Source organism: Pan paniscus, chromosome 8 (assembly GCF_029289425.2).
Source record: "Pan paniscus chromosome 8, NHGRI_mPanPan1-v2.0_pri, whole genome shotgun sequence".
Classification (NCBI taxonomy): domain Eukaryota; kingdom Metazoa; phylum Chordata; class Mammalia; order Primates; family Hominidae; genus Pan; species Pan paniscus.
Window position 1 is genome coordinate 25,920,936 of NC_073257.2, and position 27,388 is coordinate 25,948,323.

At 45.9% G+C, this 27,388-nt stretch overlaps 1 long non-coding RNA gene across 1 annotated transcript; it reads left to right on the plus strand.

Moving 5' to 3' along the window:
• The first annotated feature begins 13,231 nt into the window (after window positions 1-13,231).
• LOC134731089 (uncharacterized) lies at window positions 13,232-27,132 on the plus strand. Its single transcript, XR_010113156.1, has 3 exons — window positions 13,232-13,391; window positions 14,049-14,457; window positions 21,950-27,132. It is a non-coding gene; the product is annotated as an uncharacterized LOC134731089 (long non-coding RNA).
• Window positions 27,133-27,388: the final 256 nt, after the last annotated feature.

Here is a 27,388-nt window from a genome sequence, read left to right on the forward strand (position 1 = left end):
GGTTGATAAAGAAAAGGGAAAAGGGGTCTCCATGTTGAACATTCCTGGCCCCAGGTAGCCTTTTCCTATTGGCACAGCTGCCGGAATTCACCCGTGCAAGCTTCCAGCTTGCTTATCTATGTCTGCAGCTCGAATTTACAGGCTGCTTTTTGTTAGAAAAGAAATGATTTGGGGGCTGCTTTTCATTAAAAGGGAAACCTTACCGAGGACTTCCTTATCCTATCTGCCTAAATAATTTCTTTTTAACTCTTACATCAATACAACAGGTTATTGTTTGATGTAGGTCAAGTGGCTTTCCTTGGTGGCTTTCCTCCAGTAATTGGTTCAGGAATCTAGGCTCCATCCATCTTGTGATGGTGTCATCTCCATCATGTGCCCTCAAGAATTTGCCACAGACCAAGTGTGGTGGCTCATGATCCTTGTACTCCCAGCACTTTGAGAAGCCAAAGTGGGAGGATTGCTTGAGTCCAGCAGTTTGAGACCAGCCTGGGCAACCTAGTGAGACCCCATCTCTACAAATAAAATTAGCCAGGCATGGTGGTGCACACTTGTGGTCCCAGCTACTTAGAAGTCTGACGTGGGAGGATCGCTGGAGCCCAGGAAATCAAGGCTACATTGAGCCGTGATCACAACACTGCACTCCAGCCTGGGTGACAGAATGAGACCCTCTCTCAAAAAACAATTTGCCACAGAACAGGAAGAGAGAGGGTGGATGATGACATGGGAGATTTTACAGGCAGGCTTGGAAGTGGCATACATCCCTTCTGCCCCTGTCCTTTAGTCAGAATCCAGTTATAGTGGCCCAATCTCAGGGCGAAAAAAGCTGGGAAGCCAGCTGGGCGTGGTGGCTCATGCCTGTAATCCCAGCACTTTGGGAGGCTGAGGCGGGCGGATCATGAGTTCAGGAGATCGAGACCATCCTGGCTAACACGGTGAAACCCCATCTCTACTAACAATACAAAAAAAAATTAGCCAGGCGTGGTGGCGGATGCCTGTAGTCCCAGCTACTGGGGAGGCTGAAGCAGGAGAATGGCGTGAACCCAGGAGGCGGAGCTTGCAGTGAGCTGAGATTGTGCCACTGCACTCCTGCCTGGGTGACAGAGCAAGACTCCGTCTCAAAAAAAAAAAAAAAGAGAAAAAAAAAGGCTGGGAATTATAGTCTTGTGTACATAGGAAGAAAACAATAAAATGGGATTTGGTGAACGTACAATATTATCTTTGCCACAAGCTCCTAATTTTGTTATTAGATGCTTTCCAAGTTATAAAAGAATCCAGCTTGTTGTAGCAGATGTAACATAGGTGATAAAGATGAAACTAATGACCTCCCTACTCTCCGTCTCCTGGCTTCTATGCCCTGTGTTGCCTGCCACACCACCCTCCTTGTTGGTGTAATTGTATTCCACATGCATGAATGGTTCAGGAGACATTAACTCTGGAAGGCCCTTCTGAACTGGAAGTTCTCCTGATAAACATTCTAGTTGCTGAAAAATGCCCAAATGAAATGTTTGTCCAAGGAGCCCGGCAGGTTGACAGGGGAGCGATAGCGTTTTGCTGGAATTTAACATCCACTGCTTTCGTTTATGTTTTCCTCGGTTGACTGCAGTGCTTGGCAGGAGCTGTGGCAATGGAAAGACCTGGGTTCAGGACCTGGCTCTGCCTCCTACCCTCTATGTGACTTTGGACAAGTAGTAAACTCTTCTGAAGTTTACTATTTACCTCAGCTTTGAAGCAGAGATCTGGTGTCTATCCCATGTGGTATTTGCAGTGCTACAAGATAAAGTCTAGCCTTAAATCTGCCATAAAGTCTAGCCTTAAATCTGCCAGATTGTTGGGTACCTCTGACGTCTCAGCATCCACAGCTAGAGACCAAGCCAGTGGTCTTATTTCAAATGTGTACAGTGGGTCAGGCGCAGTGGCTCACGCCTGTAATCCTAGCACTTTGAGAGGCCGAGGTGGGTGGATCACTTGAGTCCAAGAGTTTGAAACCAGCCTGCGCAACGTGGTGAAACCCTGTCTCTACGAAAAATACAAAAATTAGCCAGGTGTGGTGGTATACACCTGTAATCCCAGCTACTCAGGAGGCTGAGGCAGGAGAATCGCTTGAACCCGGGAGGTGGAGGTTGCAGTGAGCCGAGATCACGCCACTGCACTCCAGCCTGGGTGACAGAGTGAGACCCTATCTAAAAAAAAAAAAAAAAAAAATCAAGTGTGTCAGTGTGACCGAGAAGCTGGGTTAATCCTCAGCAGAGAAAAGTTCCATATGATGGGGAGGAAAGGAAGAGCAAATATACACTCAGAAATGTCTGGGTTTGTTGGTTTAGAGTAATCATTTAGGAAGGAAAGAAGATATATAAGGAAATCTAGACTGGGGAATTTGGAAGTTATTAGAAGCATGTTGAGAAGGGTCAGGCCATTTTGCTACTAACTTTCCTGTTCATTAGTTATGCATAGTTCCCTTCAACAGGGGCAGAGCCCCCCTGTGACAGATCTTGTTTTTTTTTTTTTTTTTTTTTTAAAATGAAGTCTCTCTCTGCTGCCCAGGCTGGAGTGCAATGGCACGATCTCGGCTCACTGCAACCTCCGCCTCCTGGGTTCAAGTGATTTTCCTGTCTCAGCCTCCCGAGGAGCTGGGATTACAGGCGTGCGCCACCATGCTCGGCTAATTTTTTTGTATTTTTGTAGAGATGGGGTTTTGCCATGTTGGCCAGGCTGGTCTTGAACTCCTGACCTCAAGTGATATGCTGGCTTCAGCCTCCCAAAGTGCTGGGATTACAGGCATAAGCCACCGCACTTGCCCTGCAGATCCTGTTTCTAATGACTCAGTGGAAGAAAACGTTCAGTGATGCTCCCAGGTGGCAGTGTCCCAGAGAAGGGATTGGGTTGTCCAGTGCTTTAGCTGCTTTGTAGTTTAATGTAACAGGGATCTAAGAGCAGAGGAGCGCAATGAAAGGCAAGCGTCGACTCTCACCTGTCAATGTTGAGTGGGTGATGGGAAGAAATGATGATAACCAACAAATTAAAACCAGAAAGTGCAGGGTGCAGTGGCTCATGCCTAATGCCAGCACTTTGGGAGGCCAAGACAGGAGGATCACCTGAGGTCAGGAGTTTGAGACCAGCCTGGTCAACATGGCAAAACCCTGTCTCTACTAAAAATTCAAAAATGTAGGTGGGCGTGGTGGCTAGTGCATGTAGTCCCAGTTACTTGGGAGGCTGAGACATGAGAATCCCTTGAACCCGAGAGGCAGAGGTTGCAGTGAGCCGACATCATGCCACTGCATGCCAGCCTGGGTGACAGAGTGAGACTCCGTCTCAAAAAAAAAAAAAAATTAAAATCAGCAAGGTCACATTGAAGAACTCAGCAAAAAGGAGAAAGGACAGGCACCTGAATAATAAAACCTTGGGTATTTACACAAATCTACAAAGGAAAAGAAATGGAAAAAGGGTTTGTCAGTAAGTGTTCAGTAGAAAAAAGCAGAAATCACCTTAGATATTTCAAACAGAGACAGCTTGAATGCAGGAAATTAAGTTATAAAGCTGGTGGAAGAACTGGGAGAGCAAAAATGGGAGAGGTGTGTTACCCGGAGATTAGAAACTACAGGAAGCTGGGAACATACTCCATGTAGTTAAATTCTGGGCATTAAAACTGCTTATCATCTGAAGTTTTATGAACAGCTGTGAGTAGAGTGTGGTGACTCATGCCAATAATCCCCCAACTTTGGGAGGACTGCTTGAGGCCAGGAGGTCAAAGCTGCAGGAAGACCAGCCTGGGCAACATAGCTAGGCCCCACTTCTAAAGAAAAAAAAAAAATTTAGCCGGGCATGGCGGTGCATGCCTGTAGTCCCAACTACTTGGGAAGCTGAGGGAGGTGGGTTGCTTGAGCCCAGGAGCTCAAGGCTGCATTAAGCTATTGATATAGGAGTTAAAAAGAAATTATGTAGGTAGCTAGTGAGGGTAAGGAAATCCTTGGTAAGGTTTTAAAAGATTTCCTTTTACTGAAAAGCAGCCCCCAAATTATTTCTTTTCTAGCAAAGATCAGCCTGTAATATCGAGCTGCAGACATAGATAAACAAGCTGGAAGCTTGCACGGGTGAATGCCAGCAGCTGTGCCAATAGGGAAAGGCTACCTGGGGCTAGGCATGTTCAACATGGAGGCTCCACCTTCCCTTTCCTTGCCAACCACGTGTACAGTAAGGAGCAGACAACATGGCACCGGCCAAGTAGAAAATCCATTTGCATAATAAAAAGATTAGGGTGGGGTAGCCAGCTTCTTTGTGCACTATGTAAACGCCACACCTGATCCAACCAATCTTTGGCCTTCACAGGAGAGAGAGCTATTATCCTTTCTCTTTCTTTTGCCTATTAAACCTCTGCTCCTAAACCCACTTCTTGTGTGTCCACGTTCTCAGTTCCCTTAGTGTGAAACAACCAAACTTGGGTATTTATCCCAGACAACGACACCGCTTCACTACAATCACACCACTGCATTCCAGCCTGGGTGACAGAGTGAGATCCTGTCTCTAAAAAAAAAAGGAACAAGAACAGTTCTGTAGCTTTTCTGTTCTTCGTGTGGCAATAGTCACATCTGACAGCAGGACTGGCAAGAGGTTTTTTTTTTTTTTTTTTTGAGACAGAGTCTTACTTTTCGCCCAAGCCAGAGTGCAGTGGCATGATCTCGGCTCACTGCAAGCTCCGCCTCCTGGGTTCACGCCATTCTCCTGCCTCAGCCTCCCGAGTAGCTGGGACTACAGGCGCCCGCCACCACGCCCGGCTAATTTTTTGTATTTTTAGTAGAGACGGGGTTTCACCGTGTTAACCAGGATGGTCTCGATCTCCTGACCTCGTGATCCGCCCGCCACGGCCTCCCAAAGTGCTGGGATTACAGGCGTGTGCCACCGCGCCCGGCCGACAAGAGGTTTTATGGACTCTTTGGGTATGGTGAGTTTTTGAAAGGAGGCAATTAAATTTGGAAGGAGCATAATCGTGGCTTTGTGGAAGGCATGGTGAGGGGCACACTGTGGGTTCTCTCTCAGGGACAGCTTGTTCCTCAGGCTCCTCCATCTTCTTGCTGTCCTGGGCTGCCATTTCTCTCCGCCCGCTTAGCTCTGCCTTCTCATCACTGTCCCCCAAGCCTTTACTGGGTGAGGTGCCCTCACATACCCAGTTATTTCTGTCCACATATCCATTGTTACATACACACTTGGTGTTAACAGGGAGCCCAGATGTGTCCTCACTGATTTCACCATTGACAGTAACTCGGGCAGGGTCCATAGTTCTTGTGACAAGTCATCAAATGACAAATTTTTCCACTCTTAAGTCCCTGATCAGTACTCTGGAGTAGGTGGATTGGGCATTTCCAGAGTGATGCATGACATTTATCTCTTCTTTGACATTTACCCTTCACCTAAGTTGGAAGATTCAGTGTCAAAAAAGAAATGCTTTCACTTAACCCTATCCCTAAGAGCTTTCCAATCTCCCTAGAGCAGGGTCAGTTTCCCCTTCCTGAGAAGCTTGTTCCAGACTTAGCAAGGCATCTCATGTATTCCCCAATCTACCCCCATGGGCACTGGGCTGTTCTAAACCAATTTCACTGGTAGGGTTCTTCCCTGCCCCACCCTCTCCATCCTCACCTAGGCCTCCTCCTTCACACTCTGTTACTGCTGAAAGTTCCTTCAGCAGAGAGGTGCTTACCACAGGAGTCTCCCTGACACTCTCCCATCCCCAGCCTGCCCCAAGGAAGGTGAAATCTAGGCAGCTTCTTACAGAATGTTCTCAGCAAGCCAACTGCAACTCAGAGTGATGGCTGGGAAAGCCAAGACGCAAGATTTCCTGCCAGGTGAATCAAAGGGACCTGATTTCTCCCAGGCACTGTAATTTACGGTTTACAAACCATCTTACATGTTAATTTTTTTTTTTTTTTTTTCTGAGACAGATTGAGACTCTGTCACCCAGGCTAGAGTGCAGTGATGCAATTAGCCCACTGCAGCCTGGAACTCCTGGACTCAAGAGATCCTCCAGCCTCAGCCTCTCAAGTCGCTGGGGCTACAGGTGTGTACCACCACATCTGGCTAATTTTTTTATTTTTGTAGAGATGGGGATGCGGGGTCTTGCTATGTTTCCCAGGCTGGTCCCAAGCTCCTAGGCTCGAGTGAACCTCCTGCCTCAGCCTCCCAAAGTGCTGGGATTACAGATGTGAGCCACCTTGCTGGCCCCCATCTTGCGTATTAACACACATCATTAATTTGATTCTCATGTAAGTCTGGGGAGGTGGTTGTTTTAAACAGATGGCAAAAGAGAAGCTCAGGGATTAGGGGACTTATAGCTGGTCACACAGTAAATAGCTGGGCCAGAAATCAACTCCAGATCTTCAGACCCTTCTCCTAGTACCAGACAAGGGACTAACCTAATAAGACATAGTGAGTGCAGATATTTGCAGCAACTGCCCTTGCAATTCCAAAAAGATGAACTTACCCTCGAGAACCTAGTGAGAAGGGAAAGGAGGAAGATGCGGGTGGAAGGAAGAGAGGTCTAAATGGAGCTCATTCTCTTGGCTTAGCGTCACTGCCCTGAGAACGTCAGGGAGAATGGTAATGTAGGTGAATTTGGACTGCCGTTGATCTCTTCCTTCATCTGAGCATTTAGCATTACTGCAGTAAAAAGAAACCTGTTTATTTTAATGTGCAGTATATTCTTAATCTCTCAGTAGAGACTGGGGGACAAAGCCATCTCATGGAGCAAAAGCATGGACTTTGGAGGAGGATAACAACAACCTGCCTGTTTATGGAGCTCTGACTAGGTAACAGGGACAGTTCTGAGCACTCATTGAATTCTCATAGTAATCCTATGAGATAGGTACTGTCATTTGTTGTACAGATGGGGAAATGAAGGCACAGAGAAGTCAACTAACTTGTCCGAGGTCATACAGCTAGTAAGTAGGGGAGGTGGATTTGAACTAAGCAGTTGGGCTCCAGAGCCCAAGTTGTCAATGACTCCTCATAGTCAGGGATGTTGCTCAAACTCTGAGCTCCAGGAGCCTCATCTGTAAAATGGGGATAAATATATATCTTGTTGCCAGGCACAGTGGCTGGCTTATGCCTGTAATCCCAGCACTTTGGGAGGCTGAGGCAGGTGGATCACCTGAGTTCGGGAGTTCGAGACTAGCCTGACCAACATGGAGAAACTCTGTCTCTACTAAAAATACAAAACAAATTTCCGGGCGTGGTGTTACACGCCTGTGATTCCAGCTAATCGGGACGCTGAGGCAGGAGAATCGCTTGAACCCGGGAGGCAAAAGTTGCGGTGAGCCAAGATCACACCATTGCACTCCAGCCTGGGCAACAAGAGCGAAACTCTGTCTCAAACAAAAACAAAAATTAGCTGGGTGTATTGGTGTGCACCTGTAATCCCAGTTACTCAGGAGGTTGAGACAGGAGAATCTCTTGAACCCAGGAGGCAGAGGTTGCAGTGAGCTGAGATCACGCCACTGCACTCCGGCTTGGGTGACAGAGCAAGACTCCGCCATCTGAAAAAAAGAAAAAGTATATATATATATATATACATTTGAGTTGTTAAATGAAAGACTCTATGTATATTGCCTGGCACTTGGTAGGTACTCAGATATTGGCTGTTATTATTACAAATCAGCTCACTGTGCCTACATTTGTACATGTGAAGGCTGCCCAGTGGTTCCTTGGAATTCAAGCCCAGGTATAGGAGGATAAACGTCTCGTCTGGATCCTGACAGCATGTGGATAAGGAAGAATCTTAGCCCCACAAACTAGCCTGTGATGTTGGGGAAGTCACTTAACCTTCCTGAACATGCTCTCTGTTTTGCAAGGGAGAGATAATATTTCTCTTACAGGGTTGTTGTAAGAATGAAATGAGATCATGCGACCAAGCCTCAGACAAAGAACGTGTTAAGTAAATGTTAGCTCTTATTGTTAAAGGCATATTTTTGGCAAAGGAAGCTCTCAGGAATGGATAGGGGCTGGGTAAAATGAGGCTGAGACCTACTGGGTTGCATTCCCAGATGGTTAAGGCATTCTAAGTCACAGGATGAGATAGGAGGTCAGCACAAAATACAGGTCATAAAGACCTTGCTAATAAAACAGGTTGCAGTAGAGAAGCCGGCCAAAACCCGCCAAAACCAAGATGGCGACAAGAGTGTTCTCTGGTGGTCCACACTGCTACACTCCTACCAGCGCTATGACAGTTTACAGATGCCATGGCAACGTCAGGAAGTTACCCTATATGGTCTAAAAAGGGGAGGCATGAGTAATCCACCTGTTGTTTAGCATATAATCCAGAAAGAACCATAAAAATGGGCAACCAGCAGCCCCAGGGGCTGCTCTGTCTATGGAGTAGCCATTCTTCATTCCTTTACTTTCTTTCTTTCTTTCTTTCTTTTTTTTATAGATGGAGTCTCACTCTGTCGCCCGAGGTGGAGTGCAGTGGCATGATCTCTGCTCACTGCAACCGCTGCCTCCAGGTTCAAGCAATTCTTTTGCCTCAGCCTCCCGAGTAGCTGGGACTACAGGCAAGCGCCACCACGCCTGGCTAATATTTGCATTTTTAGTAGAGATGGCGTTCTACCATATTGACCAGGCTGCTCTCCAAGTCCAGACCTTGTGGTCAGGCTGGTCTTGAATTTCTGACCTCATGATCCGCCTGCCTCGGCCTCCCAAAGTGCTGGGATTACAGGCGCGAGCCACTGTGCCTGATTCTTTACTTTCTTAATAAACTTTCACTTTACTCTATGGACTCACCCTGAGTTCTTTCTTAGGTGAGATCCAAGAACCCCTCTTGGGGTCTGGATCAGGGTCCCTTTCCTATAACAGATGGGTGGCAACGTGAAAGCAGAGTGTGGTGGTGAAGGACCCCCGTTAGGGGGCACTATTTCAGCACATTTTCCAAAGGTTAATATCTAACGGTTAAAAAAAAAATTTGAAAAAGCTGATCTGTTCACTACCGTGTTAAAAGAAGAGTGGTTTGACTCAAAAACCCCAAAAGGCGGTAACTGGAACATTGTGCTGTTTTATGCTCCCGTCTCTCAAGCCAGGCTCGTGCTTGTGATATCGGTAGTCCTAGTGCGTTAGAGGAGAAGGGATTGGGACTGAAGGTGTATTGTGATGTTTTGGCTGCAGCAGCCTGGGCCCTGCACTTCTGGTATGTCAGGAACTGCAGATCAAACTGAAATCTCCAGGATTCAGGCCCCATCCGGATTTGCCTGGAGGGCTGTTGGGGCAGATCCCAGGCCTGGCACCAACCCCGAAAGGCAACTTTTAGCCCAGCAAGGCCACACATCGTCCTCCCAGACCTTCCTCAGGATCTTAGGAGTACCTGAGAACCTACACCATGGCCCCACGCTGGGGCGCTGGGGGTGATTCAGGCTTCTCTCCTCTTTAGGGAGGAAGAGCATAGCACAGGGGCTGGATTGACGTCCTGCTTGGCCACAGGCATGTGCGTAGGAGGCAGGACTGGGGTGAGGCACCTTCCTGGGGCTTCCAGGCTTTCAGAGGTTGAGGCAGCGCCCATCCTTGTGGAAAACCAGTGTTAGAATTGGAGGAAGTATTGCGTACTATGGGGTTGCTGAGAGAATCACAAATACCCATGAAATGTCCCAGAAATGGTGAGAGAAGCTTTTGGGTGGCTGAGGCACTCAAATGGTAGACAGGGTTGGAGCCAGAGAACTGTTTCTTATAACTTTAATGGGGGATGTTTGGTTTGGGATCTGGTCTCTGGCAGCAGGCAGAGTCCCCACCCTCCCGTTGAGTGATCACCCAGAGGTGAAAGAGCTGAAGGCCGCGAGTGAACGTGTATATTTTTGCTGCAAGCAAGAGGTAGCCTCCATGCTCTGGAAGCTCATCTTGAGGTCACTGGTTTGGTTTGGCTTGCCACGAGGGCACTCTTTTTGCTCAGTAAAGCCCAGATCAAGGATTGATCATCAAAGACGCGAGTGGCCAAGGTGGCAAGCAATCTGATTTTTATTAGGTTTCTTGGGACAAAGCTATGCCTTGCCCACCTTTTCATTCCCTTCTCCACCTCTCATTGGTACTAATATATGTTTTTTGTTGTTGTTGTTGTTGTTGTTTGTTTGTTTGTTTTGAGATGGAGTCTCACTCTTGTCGCCCAGGCTGGAGTGCAGTGGCACAGTCTCAGCTCACTGCAACCTCTGCCTTCTGGGTTCAAGCAATTCTCCTGCCTCAGCCTCATGAGTAGCTGGAATTACAGGCGTGCACCACCATGTCTTGCTAATTTTTTAATTTTTAGTAGAGACAGGGTTTCACCATGTTGACCAGGCTGGTATTGAACTCCTGACCTCAAGTGATGCATCTGCCTTGGCCTCCCAAAGTGCTGGGACCACAGGCGTGAGCCACCTGATCATCCTCGTTGATCACTGAGTAGATTCTGGAGTCCAGAAGTAGTGCCCAGTGAGGCACTTTCTTTCACTCTCGGTCTCCAGGAGCTGGAATGACACCTAGATTTGGACTCTGCGTCCTCTCAGCAGGGCTGGCTTCACACAGAGCTCATGCTCAGAAGGACCCTGGACTTGGTTAATGCTATGCTGCTGCCATCTTGGAATTTTTCATTTTTCTTATTTTACAACTTAAAAAAAATTGTGATAAAATATATATAATATAGTGATTTGCCACAATTAACAAGAAAGCATGCACACACACGCAGTTTTATATGTGTATGTGTGTGTGTGCGCTTTAATTTTTAATTGTGAGACATTTTATTTTAATTGTGAGACTGTCTTTTTTCTGAGACAGGGTCTTACACTGTCACCCAGGCTGGAGTGCAGTGGCGTGATCACGGTTCACTGCAGCCTCAACTTCCCGGGCTCAGGTAATCCTACCACCTCTACCTCCTGGGTAGCTGGGACTACAGGCGTGTGCCACCACACTCAGCTATTTTTTTTTTTTTTTTTTTTGTATTTTTTTGTAGAGATGAGGTTTCGCCATGTTGCCCAGGCTGGTCTCAAACTCCTGGGCTCACGCGATCTGCCTGCCTCAGCCTCCCAAAGTGCCGGGATAACAGGTCACCATACCTGGCTATTTTCACTATGTCTAAGTGTACAATTCAGTGGCATCGATTCCACTCATAATGTTGTGCAACCATCACCACTATCTATTTCAAAAACTTTTTGTTGCTCCAAATAGAAACTCTGTACCCATTAAGCAGTGACTCGCCATTTCCCCTCCCCTCAGTCCCTGGTGTCCTCTATGAATTTGCCTATTCTGGGTATTTAATAGAAGTGGAATCATGCAATATTTGTTCTTTTGTGTTGAGCTTATTTCTCTTGGCATAATGTTTTTGAGGTTCATCCTTATTGCAGCATGTGTCAGAATGTCATTCCTTTTTATGGCTGAAAAAGCTCCCATCATATGGATATACCATTTATCCATTATCTGTTGATAAACACTAGGGTTATTTCCACCTCTTGGCTGTTGTGAATGGTGCTGCTATGAACATTGGCATACAGGTATGTATTTCAGTCCTTGTTTTCAATTCTTTTCTTTTCTTTTCTTTTTTTTTTTTTTGAGACAGAATTTCCCTCTTGTCGCCCAGGCTGGAGTGCAATGGTGTGATCTTGGCTCACTGCAACCTCTGCCTCCTGGGTTCAAGTGATTCTCCTGTCTCAGCCTCCCGAGTAGCTGGGATCACAGGCGTGTGCTACCACGCCCAGCTAATTTTTTTGTATTGTAAGTAGAGTCGGGGTTTCTCCATGTTGGTCAGGCTGGTCTCGAACTCCCGACCTCAGGTGATCTGCCTGCCTCGGCCTCCCAAAGTGCTGGGATTACAGGTGTGAGCCACTGTGCCCAGCCTCCTGAATTACCTCTCCTTTATATGGCTCAGCCTCGATGACCAGAAATTAACCATCACCTCTGTCTTGGGGCCCACTTAAGGTTTGCTGGTCTTCCTGTGGACAAACGTGGTTTACTTGTCTTTGTGTGCCACACTGTGGAAGAACAGTTTACTTAAGACCATTAGCTTGAGGACTGAAACCACCGAAACCCACATAAGCTTGCTTATGTCTGCATTATATGACTACTACCATGTGGTCTTCATAACATGACTTTACTATTCCACTGTCTTTACCAATCTATTTGTCTGTTCTCACATTGCTATAAAGAAATGCCTGAGATGGGGCAACTTATAAAGAAAAGAAGTTTAATTGGTTCACGGTTCCACAGGCTGTACAGGAAGCATAGTGGCTTCTGCTTCTGGGGAGGCCTCAGGAAACTTACAATCATGATGGAAGGTGAAGGAGAAGCAGGCACGTCTTACATGGCTGGACCAGGAGGATGTGGTGGGGGAGCTGCCAAACACTTTCAAACAACCAGATCTCGTGAGAATTCACTCACCATCATGAGAACAGCATGGAGGGGAAGGTGCTAAGCCATTCATGAAGGATCCGCTCCCATGATCCAATCACCTCCCATTGGGACCCACTTCCAACATTGGGGATTATGGTTCGACATGAGATTTGGGCGGGGAGACAGATCCAAACTGTATCAATCAACATGATTTCACTGTGGCAGGAAACACTTGCCCAGAAAGCTAAAGATTGCAAGTAACTTTAGTGTTTGTTTTAGGAATTTCCCCTGAACTTACTTAAAACTGCCTAACTTTGGTAGATTGCATCAAATGACTGTTAACTCACCTTGCTATCTCCATGATCTTGGATTATATCATGATCCTATTCAATCTTAGACTTCCCCACACTGAAAGACCTTCCTTAAACCAGACTCTTAAACATCATAAACACTCTGAATTTATCTGTCCCACTCAGACATTGTTATGACCACCAGGGTAGTGCTTTCTCTTACTGCCATGAGCTTTGCTTTATCAACATGTTGCCTTGGTGGTATTTTATGGGAGCCAGCATTCGATAAGCTGCAATTTTCTTTTCCACACTATGTAGTTGCTCCAATCCTATTTTATCCAATATTCATCCATCCATCCATCCAGCCAGCCAGCCACTGATTTATTTATTCATTCAACATATATTTATTGAGTGCCTACTATATGTTCAGCACCCTTAGACCCTGGTTTAGTGATGATGGATGATGTTACAGCCCTTGTCTTTACAGCGTTCACCCTCTCCTTCGTCATTATGTCACTTTCCTGCTGCTAGGTGAAGGGGCCCAGAATATGCCACTTCGGTTTAAGGATTATTTTGAGCTGAAGGCAATTGGGAAAATACAGCCACAGGAAAAGCTCTCTGTCCTTCTTCTTTCTGCCTAAAAGCAGGCCACGTTTCCCTTTGTAAAGGTAACATAAATTTCCACTTGTAAAGGAATTGTGAAGTGGTGCCTCTCTCCAATACCAGAAGAGGAGAATAACTGTTAATCACTTGAGATGACTTATCACTGGAGACATTACCAAGGTGAGTCTGCCTAACAAATCCAACTATTCATCCCTTATCTACTGTACATTTCTTAGTTATCTTTCCACAGTTTACCACTCCTAGAAGCCTAAATGATCTGCTTTCCTTTGTCTAGTCACTTCACAATTTATCACCCTTTGTTAAAATGGTATATAAACCCCTGAGTCTGACTACTTTTTTGGGGTCTTCTTCTTTTTTGTCTTTTGAGATAGAGTCTCACTCTATTGCCCAGGCTGGAGTGCCGTGGCACAATCTCAGCTCACTGCAACCTCTGCTTCCCAGGTTCAAGTGATTCTCCTACCTTAGCCTCCCAAGTCAAGTAGCTGGGACTTACAGGTGCACATCACCACACTCAGCTAATTTTTGTATTTTTAGTAGAGACAGGGTTTCACCATGTTGGCCAGGCTAGTCTTGAACAACTGCCCTCAAGTGGTCCACCCACCTCAGCCTCCCAAATTGCTGGGATTACAGGCAAGAGCCACCGTGCCCAGCCTGGGGTCTTATTTTCTGTGAGGCCTCCTGTGTAAGAAAAAATATTAGCATCAAATAAAATTCTTATATATTTCTCTTGTTAATCTGGCTTTTATCCATTTAATTTGCAGGCTTCAGTAACTGAACATAGGAGGGTAGACAAAATGTTTTTCTTCCTCTATGTAGGGAACATGGAGACTAAGAAGTACTGTCTCCTTGAATTGATTTGTAAGTGGAACTTTCCAACAGCAAAACAGCTGGATCTTTGTGCTTTTAAAATCTGGACTCTGGACTTGATCTTCAGAAGAACAGGAAGCAAGGTGTTTGCACTGAGTTTGACATGCACAATAGTGATTAATTGACTTGTCAGTGCTGTGCTTTCTTGCCTCTAAGGTCCTGCCTCTTGGTTCTTTTGCCCTGGTGTTAATCCCATGCAGCTGGTGCAGAAACAGAACCAAGAGCTTGGAAGTCACAAGGTGGCCCCACCCCAACTAGGACTGTTCTTTTGAAGCCCAGTGCCCAGTTGGTGAAATGACCCACCAGCATTGCACAGGAGAGCCCCAGAGAGATATGTCCAGGATATACGATCAGTCTGGTAGGTAAGGGGCCCTTATCAGAGGCTTTGCCAAGAGATATGACCTGCCAAGCTGGTTTGTAAACCAGCTCTAGCTGCTTCGGAGTGATCGTGGTATATCTGGATGAACACAAATCTGGACACTCAAACGAATTTCTTGATGTTGGTTTTCTTTCAATTTAAAAAGATATTTTGTCTGGGAATGTGGTTCACGCCTATAATCCCAGCACTTTGGGAGGCTGAGGTGGGCGGATCACTTGAGGCCAGGAGTTCAAGACCAGCCTAGGCAACATGGTGAAACCCCATCTGTACTAGAAATACAAAAATTAGCTGGGCGTGGTGGCGCATGCCTGTAATCCCAGCTACTTGGGAGGCTGAGGCAGGAAAATTGCTTGAGCCCAGGAGCTAGAGGTTGCAGTGAGCCAAGATCATCGCACCATTACACTCCAGCCTGGGCAACAGAATGAGACTCTGTCTCAAAAAACAAACAAACAAACAAACAAAGATGTTTCACTTTTCTTCCCTTTTTATCTTTTTTTTGCAGCTGGTTCTTAGATATTCTCCAGCCCAGCTTATTTATCTTGTGAGCTTCAGGCAGCTTACTCTTCCCCCAACCTCTCCCATCTCTCCTTTCCCATGTGATTACATCTTTCCTTGGTAATGGAGTTTTGACTGGCCTTTTGTATAATGCTAAGTCACCATGAGACAGAATGTTTCCCTCCGTATTTTTATCAGGCACTTTTGTTTCCTGAGCTGTTTTTCTAAGTGTGTGTGTTTCTGGTTTTGCTTCTGGTTGGCAAATAGGTCCGATATTCAGGGAGAAGATTGGATACTATGGTGTGTTAAATGATCTTTAAAAGAAATAAGCAAAAGTTGATCACATGCTGAAGCTCAGGGCCAATGCAGATCTGCCTCCCAAGAGGCCAATCAGTTTCAATTAAGGAGATTAAAAGTCCCGAGTGCACAGAGGCTTGGTCACGTGTTTCTGGATGCCGGTCTCCTCCAGCAGCCTGAGAGCAGGCAGTGGAGTCCAGAGTGCTGGACTGAGCCCTTTGGGCCAATGTCAAGATGATAAACAATAAGGAGAGGATACTAAAGGAAAAGCTAGCTGATGGGACTCAGTGATTCCTCACAGGGCCGTACTAGCAGCGTGGGCAGACCTTCCTTCTACAGGACTGACTTGCTCGGTGCAGGGTGTTTGGCAGGGCTATCCTCAACCCCATCAAATATCCGAGTGGCTCTGGATCCAAGCCACTGTGCCGACCAACCCAAATCCAACCCTAAACAAAAGTGACGCCCCTGCACATTTCCTAGTGGACAGATGCCCCCTTGGTACCCAACAGCCCCGCCTCTGATTTGCTCTCTACGTGGAGAGGAGGTCTTGTGTGACTCCCAGGTAGAGAACTGATTTGCCTTGTCCAGACCCTCCTCTCAGGATTCTAGGGTTCCGTGTTCCCTGACTGCCAGGGGCTTTGTAGAGCCTCAGCCACTGAGGGGCAAGGGCAGGGGTGACAGAGGAGGGAGAAGGGTGGACTGGCAAGGCCTGGCTGAAACTGAGGTGGAAGAGAGGGGCTTTGGCATCGTATAGACAGGGCTGGACCTATCTCTGACTCTTATGGGCTCTGCATTGGCCCTGAGCTTCAGCATGTGATCAGCTTCTGCTTATTTCTTTGTAAGACAGTTTGGTATACCAGATGTCAAGTCTGAGCCCAGACTGAAAGTGAGCTTCACTTTTGAAGTTTCTAAAAAAGAAGCCACCACCCACCTCACGGGTGTTATGCCAAGCTCACAGGAGGTGGTGTGTGTACATAAAGTGCACAATAGTCCCTTGCCAGCCCTCTACTGCAGGCAGCTATCCAGTGACACTAGACAGGCGGGTGGGGGCAAAAATCCCACTCAGCTCCCTGGATGTGTGGTCTGAATGTTTGTGTGCCTTCAAAATTTCTGTGTTAAAATCTTAACCCCTGAGGTGATGGTATTAGGAGATCGGCCTTTGGGAAGTGATTAGGTCCCAAGGGTGGAGTCTTCGTGAATGGAACTGGTGCCCTTATAAAAGAGGCCCAAGGGAACCCTCTCACCCCTTCCACCGTGTGAGGACACGGCATAAAGTCACTGTCTGTGAAGCAGAAAGCACACCCTCACCAGACACCAAATCTGCCTTGATCTTGGACTTCTTGGATCTCCAGCCTCCAGAACGATTGGATTTCTGTGTTGAGAAGCCACCCAATGTATGGCGTTTTGTTACAGTAGCCCTAAGATACCAGAGCTGGTGATTTGTTTTAGAAGCTGACAGATCAATGTATTCTGAGGGTTCAGTGAACATGCCCTGTCAACCATGAATGCTGTGCAAATGTCAGGTCTGTGGGATAGCACAGGGGCCAGGAGTGAAACAGGGCCATAAACAATAAGGAGATAAGGGAGGCAGGGAAGCAGGAGGGACTGAGCTGGGCCTTCAGGCTGGGTCTGGTTGGTCCCCGAGGGCAGGAAGGAGTAGGAGCGTTTCAGGCGGGGGAGTAGCATGCAGCTGGTGGAAACCACAGGTATCTCTTGGGCAGGAAAGTTAAGTGGGCTGGGATGAAAGCCAGTCGGACAGAGGCCTGTGGATGGGAGCAACTGCAAAGACACGCTCAGGTTTCCCAGGCAAATGACAGGAGCCCAGAACCACAGTTAGTCCGGTCTCGGGGTGAGATCCTCATGCAGGCCCTCTTCCTTCTCTTTGCTGTCTTTTGGTTACTTTCTTATTACCAGGATGGCCTTGAAAATGGAGTGGGAAGAGGGTGGGGTTCTACATGAGTCTATGTCAGGGCCTGGCTGCTTGTTTGGTTATCTAAAGCAGGGGTCCCCAACACCTGGGCCATGGGCTGGTACTGGCCGGTGGCCTGTTAGGAACCAGGCCCACACAGCCAGAGGTGAGTGGCGGGCAAGCAAGCAAAGCTTCATCTGTGTTTACAGCTGCTCCCCATCGTTCACATTACAGCCTGAGCTCCGCCTCCTCTCAAATCAGCAGCAGCACAAACCCTATTGTGAACTGCGTAGCCAGGGATCTAGGTTGCACGCTTCTTATGAGAATCTAATGCTTGATGATCTGTCACTGTCTCCCGTCACCCCTGCATGGGACCATCTAGTTGCAGGAAAACAAGCTCAGGGTTCCCACTGATTCTACATTATGGTGAGTTGTATAATTATTTCTTTTCTTTTTTTTTTCTTTTTGAGACAGAGTTTCACTCTTGTTGCCTAGGCTGGAGTGTAATGGCTCAATCTCGGCTCACACCAACCTCCGCCTCCCGGGTTCAAGCGATTCTCCTGCCTCAGCCTCCCAAGTAACTGGGATTACAGGCATGGGCCACCATGCCTGGCTAATTTTGTATTTTTAGCAGAGATGGGGTTTCTCCTTGTTGGTTAGGCTGGTCTTGAACGCCTGACCTCAAGTGATCCACCCACCTCAGCCTCCCAAAGTGGTGGGATTACAGGCGTGAGCCACCACACCCGGCCTAGAATTATTTCATTATATATTACAATGTAATGATAATAGAAATAAGGTGAACAATACATGTAGTGTGCTTGAATCATCCTGAAACCTTCCCCCACACCAGGACAACGGAAAAATTGTCTTCCATGATACTGGTCCCTGGTACCAGAAAGGTCGGGGACCACTCATCTAAAGGACAGGAGGGGCTGCTGTCAAAAGCACCTGCCTCAAGATACAGAGGGTGGCAGAGCCCCATACCCTCAGGGGCTGGGAGGTTCATGCACTTGCCCGAGGTCACTGGGTGGTTAATGGCAGGCTGGTTTCCTGCTGTCCAGTCAGGAGGTCCTTCTCCTATACCCCCAGCCTCGTCCCTATTTCTCCCCAGATAATTGAGAAATGAATGGCCAGAGCTGCAGGCCTAGTTTTGTGGTAAACAGTTGGAACAGCCCGGGCACAGTGGCTCACGCCTGTAATCCCAGCATTTTGGGAGGCCGAGGCAGGTGGATCACTTGAGTTCAGGAGTTTGAGACCATTCTGGCCAACATGGCAAAACCCCATCTCTCCTAAAAATACAAAAATTAGCCGGGTGTGGTGGCGTGCGCTTGTACTCCCAGCTGCTCAGGAGGCTGAGGCAGGAGAATTGCTTGAACCCGGGAGGCAGAGGTTGCTGTGAGCTGAGATCACACCATTGCACTCCAGCCTGTGCACTAGAGCGAGAATGTGTCTCAAAAAAAAAAAAAAAAATTAAATGTAAGTCAGATGCTTATGGAAGTCTTGAAACACCTCCTCCACAAAGGAATATCCCAAAAAAGTAGTTTAAAAACTATTTCAGTAGAATACAGGCTTGAGAAGGAAAAATGACTTCTACCTAATTGTAATAATAGTGAACACGTACATAGCACTCAGGCACTGCTCTGAACGCTCACAAATTAACACGTTTATTCCACAGAATAACCCTATGAGGCAGGCACCAGTATTATGATCTCCAGCTTACAGTTGAGAAAATCAGCAGACAGAGGATTAAATGATTGGCCCAAGGTCACACCACTAAACCAGGGCTATGGGAGGTTGAGGCTGCAGTGAGCCAAGACCGTGCCACTGCACTCCAGCCTGAGTGACACAGCCAGATCCTGTCTCAAAAATAAACAAAAAACCCAAACCTGAGACTAAAAGCCAAATTCTCAACTTCCAGGGCACTATCCATTTGACTATTCCAGAAAGCCCCTTACTAAGGGTGCAGTTGGCAGCTGAGGGGCTCACTTTGGTGGCTGGACATCCCTCGTGTGGCCCTCACAGCTGGAGAGAATCCCTGCATTTCCCGGGCTCCAGATTTTTCCATGTCATTTTATCCTTAGTCAGTGACTGAGACCGCTGTCTCAGCAGGGCTTCTCAAACTATCAGTGGTAAGGACCCAGGTTTTTTTTTTTTTTTTTTTGAGACGGAGATCTTGCTCTGTCGCCCAGGCTGGAGTGCAGTGGCGCAATCTTGGCTCATTGCAACCTCCGCCTCCCGGGTTTAAGCGGTTCTCTGCCTCAGTCTCCTGAGTAGCTGAGATTACAGGCACATGCCACCAGGCCCAGCTAATTTTTGTATTTCTAGTAGAGATGGGGTTTCACCATCTTGGCCAGGCTGGTCTTGAATTCCTGACCTCGTGATCCACCCGGCTCGGCCTCCCAAAGTGCTGGGATTACAGGTGTGAGCCACCGTGCCCGGCAAGGACCCAGGTGTTTATTTGCAGTGGGCTCTAGTATGTGATGAGAAATGGAAATTTTTGTATTAAAAAACCATAGAAAATATAAGCTCGTTTCTTTTTTATTACTAGATTCTTGCAACATAGCATTGGTCTGTTAAATGTGTGTGGGTGCCCCTGAACGCTTACTCTCACTTTCTGTGTTTGCCTCATTGTGGAGCTGGAAGCAATCTTTTGGGTATCTTTGAGTGGCACAGTACTTTTCTTTTTTCTTTGTAGAGATGGGGTCTTGCTCTGTTGCCCAGGCTGGTCTCAAACTCCTGGCCTCTAGCTATCCTCCCACCTTGGCCTCCCAAAGCACTGGGATTACAGGCATGAGCCACTGTGGCCTGTGAAAAGCACGTCCCTGCCAGCCTCTGCAGTGACAGATTCTGAAACTTCCAGAGACAAAATGTCACCAGCACTAACCCGGCCAGGTCCTGGCTGGACCTTTCCCTATGGTTACCTTGGAGGGAGAGGAGTTCAAGGCCATTTGGTTACCTCTCTCGCATTGTATACCAGCAAAGCACAGGCCTTAGAAACTCAAGAGCAAATGCATTCCCCTCACTCGTGAGCCGTGTGAGCTTGGGGCAGGTTCCTGACCCGTCTGTGCTTCAGTTTCGCCATCTGGCAGATTGAGAGAGGGTGATGCCTTCCGCTCAGGGAGGCAGTAAAGGTGAGATGCGATCGTGCCTGGAAAGTGCTCAGCACAGTGTCTCGTTACTCTCTGTTCCACTTTGTCCACAAAAGGACTCGAGTTAGGGCTGCTGGGAACAGGTGGGACTTGGGGGAGAGGGCGGCGTGGCTATGAGCCTTATAAGAACAATGTGGCCCTCTTGAACAAAATGTCAGAACAGAGGGTCTGGGTGGGCATAGCCTCCACAAATCCACATGTGAGTGAGGATTTCCCAGGAAAAACTTCCCCCAGCCAGAGATTGTTGAGAGAAAGGTAGGAGCTCAACTCAACCTCAGACCAATTGGCCAAGAAGCCTCCAATTTCACACCCTCCACTGAGATTTGCTGGGGAGGAAGCCTGATGCTGTGTCTCCAGGGTATCTAGGACAGACGTGGGGTGTGTAAGCACCAAATAACCGGTCAGTCTGTGGTTTCTGGATTTGGCACTGTTAGCTTCAGAAGCACTGTCTTGGGGTGTAGAGCTCAGGATCAGGACACCTCAGGCCTCTGAATCATCATGCGTAGGGCAGCTGCAATGGCCCAGGTATTACTATGCTCAGGCTGCAGCCATTTAAAGCAACAGAAATGTATTTTCTCACCATTCTGGAGGCTGGAAGTGCAACTGAAGGTGTCTGTAGGGCTGGTCCTTCTGAGGGCTGTGGGGGAAGGGTCTGCTCTATGCCTCTCTGCTGGGCTTGCAGATGGCTGTCTTTTCTCCATGGCTTCACAATTCTCTTCCCTCTGTGTGTGTCTGTGTCAAAATCTTCTTCTTGTAATTGGAACACCAGGTTTTAGAATTAGCATTAGGGCCCACTCTAATGTCTTCATTTTTAACTTAATGATTTCTGCAAAGACCCTATCTCCAAACCCGCTTGCATTCTGAGGCACTGGGGCTTAGGATTTCAACATATGGATTCTAGGAGATTGAGGGGGGCCCATAATTCAGTCTAACAGCCCCTAACCCTCCTGGCTTCTGCAGAACCAAACAAACCATCCAAAGGCTGATCAACAACAACAAAAAACAAGCTTTCAGACCAACAGGAGAAGACAAGATTGCAATGCCTTCATAACAATGTTGCTTTATTGATGCAATGCAAGGAAAACTACGTTAGAATCTATTGATTCTCTCTCTCTTTTTTCTTTTTAGATAGAGTCTTGTTCTGTCACCCAGGCTAGAGTGCAGTGGCGTAATCTTGGCTCACTGCAACTTTCACCTCCTGGGTTCAAGTGATTCTTGTGCCTCAGCCTTCGGAGTAGCTGGAATTACAGGCACCTGCCATCATGCCCAGCTAATTTTTGTATTTTTAGTAGAGATGGGGTTTCACCATGTTGGCCAGGCTGGTCTTGGACTCCTGGCCTCAAGTGATCCCCCTGCCTCAGCCTCCCAAAGTGTTGGGATTACAGGTGTGAGCCACTGCGCCGGGCCTCTATTGATTGTCTTTGAGATCGACAGTAAAGTAAGAGATGAGCCTGGGATCCCCCAGATTCTGTCTTCAGCATGTTAAGGCTCTGCCTATAACTGTGCTCAGCCTTCGCAGTGTGGCTGAATGTGGGACTTAGGGCATGTCACGTAATCTTTCCAAGTTGAAATTTATTGATAAAGCCCAGATAACAAAATTAACCTCTATTTATCTCCCTAGGTGTTCTGAGCCTTAAGGTATGGTTGCAGCGATGACGCATTGCAGAACCAAAGGAATTTGTCCTTAGGATAGACCTTCCAAAGGTCGATCAACAGCGACAAAAAACAAGCTTTCAAACCAACAAGAGAAGACATGATTGCAGTGCCTTCATAACGACATTGCTTTATTGATGAAATGCAAGGAAAACTACGTTAGAATCTACTGATTCTCTTTGAGATCTAATAATACGCTTTATTCAAATCTTATTCACAAACCACTTTCTCCACGGGTCTTTCACAGGAACTGAAATTGGCCAGTTACAAACAGAATTGTTTCTACTGTCCTTTGAAAACACAGACGCAGACGTGTTTTAGAATACAAAAGACACCAAGCTTTCTTTGGGAAACACGTCCTGTTTGGAAAAAAAAACTCACTTCTTAACAAAAATTGAAAGCACGCCTAACTTCAGATTTATTTGATTACAGAGTCTTTCTCAGGGCTAATCAGTTTTAGAACAGGTTCCTATTGGCACCACAGAGCCAATAAAAAGTCCAGGAGAGAAGAGGTAACACAACAACTTAGGGAAACAAGGTTGTTCATTTTTTTAAACAGTATTCATATTTATTCCGCGGAACGAAATTATTTATACACACCCTGTAGGTTTTGCATCTTCAGAATTTGTTAGCATTCAGAGGATGATAAACTGTACCTTGACTTATTTGTGAAAAAATATGTAGATGACACCTGGTGGGGTTTATTGAAACTATTATTCAGGTGTAGAGCCAGAGAAACTCAGCAGAAAGGGAGGCCGGGTTTTTAGATGTCACAATGGATGGTTAAAAATTTCAGCTTTGGGGCAACGTTATAATACTCAAATTATTTGCCTCTGGTCCTCATTTTCTCCATCTCTAGCATCGGTTCTGAACTCAGGGTTTTCTGTAAATATTAAATGGCATAACGCATGCCGAGAGATCTGTGTGGGCCCTCCCAGGGTTAAGAATCCAATAAATGTTAGCTCATGTATCATCATTATTACAGAGAATCTTTGCATGTTTATATTTCATCTTTGGAAAAGAATTAAATTCGTTGAAAAAAAAAGGAGAGTAAGTCTCAGGCCTCCCTAGCATGTGCTCTTTCTCAGTTGTATGAAGGGACATTGTCTCCCCACGCCCCCAGCATGGAACCGGCAGGATGGAGGGGCTGGTTAGCAGGCAGGGTGAGGACATCCACAGAGGTTTCACTTTTTCTGTCTTCCCTGCGCAGTTTCAGCATTTGGCTTGATAACTTGTGAATTCCAAGATCAGAAGACCCGCCGGAATTGAATTACCAGTGCCCCAATCTTTCCAAATTCCATAATAATTTTTTAAAAAGTTAATTAATTAATTACTTTTTTTGAGACAGGGTCTCGCTCTGTTGCTCAGGTCGGAGTACAGTGGCACGGTCTCAGCTCCTCCTCCTGGGTTCAAGGGATTCTCCTGCCTCAGCCTCCCGAGTAGTTGTGATTACAGGTGTGCGCCACCATGCCTTGCTAGTGGAAATGGGGTTTCACCGTGTTGGCCAGGCTGGTCTTGAACTCCTGACCTCAAGTCATTCGCCCGCATTGGCCTCCTGAAGTGCTGAGATTACAGGTGTGAGCCACTGAGCCAGTCTCATAGTAATAATTATAATAATATTATTATCCTCTTTTTCCACATCACTGTGTCATATTGTAGCACAGAAAACTAAAGTTGGACCAATGACCATTGGCTACAAGGAGCCCACTGGGATTCTGATGGTTATTGACTGCATTTGTATGTCCCCCACAGATTCACATGTTGAAATCCTAACCCCCAGGGAGATGATATTAGAAGGTAGGGCCTTTGGGAGGTGATTTGGTCATGAGGGTGGGGCCCTTATGAGGGGATTAGTGCCCTTATAAAAGAGACAGGAAAGGCTGGGTGAGGTGGCTCACACCTGTAATCCCAGCACTTTGGGAGGCCAAAGCGGTGGATCACTTGAGGTCGGGAGTTCAAGACCAGTCTGGCCAACATGGCAAAACCCTGTCTCTACTAAAAATACAAAAGTTAGCCGGGCATGGTGGTGCATGCGTGTAGTCCCAGCTACTTGGGAGGCTGAGGCAGGAGAATTGCTTGAGCGTGGAAGGCAGAGGTTGCAGTGAGCTGAGATTGCACCACTGTGCTCCAGCCTGGGTGACAGAGTGAGTGAGACTCTGGGCCTAAAAAAAAAAAAAAAAAAGGAAAGAGCTTGCTTCCTCTCTCTGCTCTCCACCATGTAAGGTCACAGTGAGAAGGCAGGTGTCTGTGAACCAGGAACAGGGCCTTTGCCTGGAACCCGATCATGTTGGCACCCTGATCTCAGACTTCCAGTCTCCAGAACTATGAGAAATAAATGTTCATTGTTTAAGCCCCCCAGCCTATGGTAATTTGTTACAGCAACCTGGACTGACAAAAACAAAGATCATCCCAAAAATTAAGAACTCTTTTTTTGTTTTCCTTCTGATTCCGGCGCTCAGTACCACCACGGGAGCTTATTTGGGCTCTCTAAACAACTGATCTGGGATCAAGAGAGATACAGATTTCCCGTTTGTCTGTTTCCCTCCGTGAACGACAACTCTAGATTTGATCTAATATCTGTGGGGAAAACATTCAGCAAAGGGAGAGGCCAGTCCACCAACATGCAGAGGCAAGAATGGTCAGGAGAATCTGCCTCACATCTTGCAGCCCTTACCCTGCCTTGTCGGAAGATGATAATTGTGCTGCCATTTATACAGTGACTCTCTTAGGGGTCAGGTAGTGGTGTTAATTTGACACATTTTATTTCTGAATCTCACAACACATTTTTAGGCAGTTATGATTGCTCCCATTTCACAGATGAGGTAACTGAGGCCTGAGCATCACAGATAATAAGTAGAAAAGCCAGGATTTTGGCTCCAGAGCCTGCATTTAAACAATTATTCTGTTTTTATTATATGGTTTTTGGGAAGGCACGTAAACTTTTTGAGGATCAGTACCCTCTTAAGCAAGACAGAGATAAGAATTCTGTTTTGCAATAAGCACAGAGAAAGATGTTCAGGTCAGAGAAATGCAAATGAAGGAATCCTTGCCAGAGCAATCAGGCAAGAGAAAGAAAGGACATCCAAACTGGAAAAGAAGTCAGACTATCTCTGTGTGCTGATGATATGATTGTATACCTAGAAAACCCCAAAGACTTCTCCAAAATACTTCTAGATTTGATAAATAAATTCAGTAAAGTCTTAGGTTACAAAATTAATGTATACAAATCAGTAGTACTGCTACTCATCAACGGCCAACCTGAGAATCAAATCAAGAACTCAGTCTTTTTCACAATAGCTGCAAAAAACAAAACAAAACAAAAACAACCCTAGGGATATACTTAACCAAGAAGATGAACGTTCTCTACAAGGAGAACTACAAAATACTGCTGAAGAAATCATAGATGACACAAACAAATGGAAACACATCCCATGCTCATGGATTGGAGAATCAATATCAGGAAAATGACCATACTGCCCAGTGCAATCTACATATTCAATGCAATTCATATAAAAATACCAACTTTGTTTTTTCACAGAATTAGAAAAAACAATCCTAAAATTCATATGGCACCAAAAAAGAGCCCAAATAGTTCAAAGCAATCCTAAGCAAAAGAACAAATCTGGAAGCATCATATTACTTTATAAATTATACTGCAAGTCTGTAGTTACCAAAACAGCATAGTACAGGTATAAAAGTAGATACATAGACCAATGGAACAGAATGGAAAACCCATAAATAAAGCCAAATACTTACAACCAACTGATCTTCAACAAATCATACAAAAACATAAATTGAAGAAAGGACACTCTATTCAATAAATGATGCTGGGAAAACTTGATAGCCACATGTAGAAGAATAAAGCCAGATCCCTATCTCTCACCATATAAAAAATCAACTCAAGATGGGTTAAAGACTTGAATCTAAGACCTGAAACTACAAAAATTCTAGGAAAAAACCTAGGAAAAACTATTCTGGACATTGGCCTAGGCAAAGAATTTGTGCTTAAGATCCCAAAAGCAAATGCAATAAAAACAAAAATAAATACATGGGACCTAATTAAACTAAAAACCTTCAGCACAGCAAAAGAAATAATCTTCAGAGTAAACAGACAATTCACAGAATGGGAGAAAATATTTGCAAACTATATATCTGACAGAGAACTAATATCCAGAATCTACAAGGAGCTCAAACAAATCAGCAAGAAAAAAACCAAATCATCCCATCAAAAAGTAGGTAAATGACATGAATAGACATTTCTCAAAAGAAGATATACAAATGGCCAACAATGAAAAAATGCTCAACATCACTAATCATCAGGGAGATGCAAATTGAAACCACAGTGACATACCTCCTTACCCAACCAGAATATCCATTATTAAAAAGTCAAAAAGCAATAGATGGTGTGGATGTAGTTAAAAGGGAATGGTTATATCCTGCTGGTGGGAATATAAATTAGTACAACCTCTATGGAAAACGGTATAGAGATTTCTGAAAGAACTACAAGCAGATGAACCATTTGATCCAGCAATCCCACTACTGGGTATCAACCTAAAGGAAAAGAAGTCATTATATCAGGAAGACAACTGTATGCATATGTTTATTGTAGTACAGTTCACAATTGCAAAGATAAGGAATCAACCTAAGTGCCCATCAAGAGATGAGTGGATAAAGAAAATGTAATATACATATACCATAGAATACTACTCAGCAATAAAAAAGAAAGAAAGAATGTCTTTTGCAGCAACTTGGATAGAGCTGAAGGTCATTATTCCAAGTGAAGGAACTTGGGAATGAAAAACCAAATACCACATGTTGTCACTCATAAGTGGAAGCTAAGCTATGGGTATGCAAAGGCATATGCAAAGGTATAATGGACATCGAAGACTCAGAAAGAGGGGGTGGGAGGGGATGAGGGATTGAAAAACTACATATTGGGTACAGTGTACACTACTTGGGTGATGGGTACTAAAATCTCAGACTTGACCACTGTACAATTCATCTATGTAACCAAAAACTACTTGTACCCCTAAAGCTACTGAAATAAAAAAGAAATGCAAATTAAAACCACAATGAGCTGTCACCTCACACCTGTTAGGATGGCTATCATCAAAAAGATCAAAGATAACAAGTGTAGCCAAGGATGCGGAGAAAAGGCAAGCCTTGTCCACTGTTGGTGGGAATGTAAATTGGTACAGCCGCTATGGATAACAGTGAGAGGTGAAGCCAGCTGGACTTCCTGGGTGGAGTGGGGACTTGGGGAACTTTTCTGTCTTACAAGAGGATTGTAAAACGCACCAATCAGGAACTTTTCTGTCTTACAAGAGGATTGTAAAACGCACCAATCAGCACTCTGTAAAATGCACCGATCAGCAGGATTCTAAAAGTAGCCAATTGCGGGGAGGAT